Source organism: Leucoraja erinacea, unplaced genomic scaffold (genome assembly GCF_028641065.1).
Source record: "Leucoraja erinacea ecotype New England unplaced genomic scaffold, Leri_hhj_1 Leri_869S, whole genome shotgun sequence".
Taxonomy (NCBI): domain Eukaryota; kingdom Metazoa; phylum Chordata; class Chondrichthyes; order Rajiformes; family Rajidae; genus Leucoraja; species Leucoraja erinaceus.
This window is the reverse complement of record NW_026576805.1, coordinates 65,870-68,100: the sequence shown is the minus strand read 5'-3', so window position 1 is coordinate 68,100 and position 2,231 is coordinate 65,870. Positions and strand designations below refer to the sequence as shown.

At 52.3% G+C, this 2,231-nt stretch overlaps 1 pseudogene; it reads right to left on the bottom strand.

Annotated features, from left to right (window-relative positions):
- Positions 1-1,748: 1,748 nt before the first annotated feature.
- On the bottom strand, positions 1,749-1,852 carry LOC129694949 (U2 spliceosomal RNA; annotated as a pseudogene).
- Between the last annotated feature and the right edge of the window lie 379 nt (positions 1,853-2,231).

Genomic DNA, 2,231 nt, shown 5'->3' with positions numbered 1-2,231 from the left:
GGAACGAGGGCTTTAGGGTTTGAAAAAATCACTGATTAATCCTGCAACCCACAATCTAGTTTCCTTTTAATACATATGTTGGATACAAATTCGAATGTTCAATGAAAAAGTTGCTCCAATCACACCTTTTTGGTACCATTTTTGTAGGTTGTACTGGGGTTATTGGGATGAGTAAATCCTATCAGATAACCCTGAATACTGCTGAGATTATATGAATCTGTAGTGATTCTATGCCATACATAACTGTAGTGTTGCAACCTCCCCTCCCCCACCATCGTAGGTCCCTTTTTAACAGAAGAAACTACACCCACCTACCTCCATGGTTACCGGTGGTTGTGTTATTTCCTTGGTTTTTTGAAAAGGAGGTTCTGGTTTGATATCTCTTGTTCGGGGTTGTGTGGGAGGTTGAGGCTTCCGCATCTTCCAGGGTGGCCGCCCTGGCCATACCCTAAAAAAGGATCCTGCGGGTTATATTGATTTCTGGCACTGCCACTGGTATGAGCCACATTTTTTATGGCCTTGCCTGTGGCTGGTATCGTGCTCCAAAATAGGCCCTTGCGCTGGCCTTGATGAGCCCCAGTGTCTTGGCTTCGTCCACACACGGTTCTTTGTTTGCAAATGGTAGCATTTTTGGGGTCCCAGTGCTGGCAGCCTTCCACATGTAGTTCAGGTCATATTGCATATTACTAAACAGAGCTAGTGCGTCTTGATGGTCTTTGGTTACCTACGTTTAGTCCAGGGTGCGGGTGTATGCTATGATGCCTTCCGTCAATCCCTTTAAGGTTCTCTGGATCTTGAGGTCCTGGTTCCTGATGTTCGTCCCCATATGCTGCCAAATGCATTGGTTTACACTGGGCACCTGTAATGCCTCACCGTTGCCAGGTGGCAGATGTCTGGCCAGTCTCTGTAAATATTTCTTGTTGGCGTTTGTGGCCAGACATATAGTAATACTATTGCCATCCTGGATCCAAGTCTACCCATGTTTGACTTGGTTAAAGTAATCAGCCACCATGTCCAGCAGAGTCCCTGCTGTGTTAGGATCATGGGACGTTGTTTTACCAGGCTCTGGCCCACCAGGGTCCTGCCTACTCTTTTTATAGAGTTAGAGATCTCTAGGGTCCCGCACGGGGTACCCATGTGGGGCTTACCTCCTGCCCACTTGTCTTTTGTTCTGCGGACCCCTCTTGCAGGTCAGCCCAGAACTGACCCACAGTGCTCCCCTCTGATGGGGTAGAAGCATTGTGCAGCCCTCAAAGAGGTACTGCTGTGGGTTTATCACGTTGGAGCAAGGCTCCATACACCGCTTCTTCCCGCTCCAGCGCTCTCGGGCGCTGGTTGCCGGCGGTTATGCAAAGTCGGACCCTTCTGAGTCCACTACCTTGTTTGATTTGTGTCTAGCCTTACCGCTCGGCCGCATGGCTCTGGCCGGTGCAGGCCCGACATTGGGCACAGCTGATCCCACTACGGTTGATTCAAGTGCCGCTGGCTGCTGCTGGCTGCCCTGCCCGCTGCTCCACGGTCCTCCTTCTTCAGCTTTGTCCTTCCTTCCGTGGAGTGGATATGGCCGGTGTGGAGGACATCTGGCACAGCTGATTCCACCTAGTCTATTCCTTTAACCCGGCTCCAACGCTCTCAGCGCTCCTGGCTGCTCGTTTATCTCAGACCGCTGGGACCGACCCCGGTACTCACGGTACTGGTCCCTCGCGGTCGTTTCAGCCGGTCAACTCCACTCTAATGCCCTCAGTTCTGGGGACTCCTGCTTATATGGTCCTTAGATAAGGGACGTATCAGATTTAAAACTGATAATAAACAGCTACTATAGTTGATCTTAGCCAAAAGGCCATGAAGCGATCACTCTAACTAAAAAACCCGCTGGGACCGACCCCGGTACTCACATTACTGGTCCCTCACGGTGGATTGCAGCCAGTCAACTGCACTGCAATGTCCTTGGCCTCGGCGCTGGCCGTTAGCGCTGCTTCAAGCCAGACTCGCTTCCAAAGCGAGACTGGCATACTGCCCCAGCAATGAATTTGCCCCCTGTTGCGGGAGCGAAGTCGGGCACAGGTGTTTTCCCCTCCGGGAGTCGAAGTGCCTTTGCTGCTCCTGCCGTTGTCGGCTGCCGCTGCTGCTCCTGCCGCTGCCGCTGCTGGCTGCCGTTGCTGTTCTCCTGCCGGCTGCCTGCACTCCGCGGTCTTTCTGCAGCTTACATGGACCCGGTCCATGTCTGCACC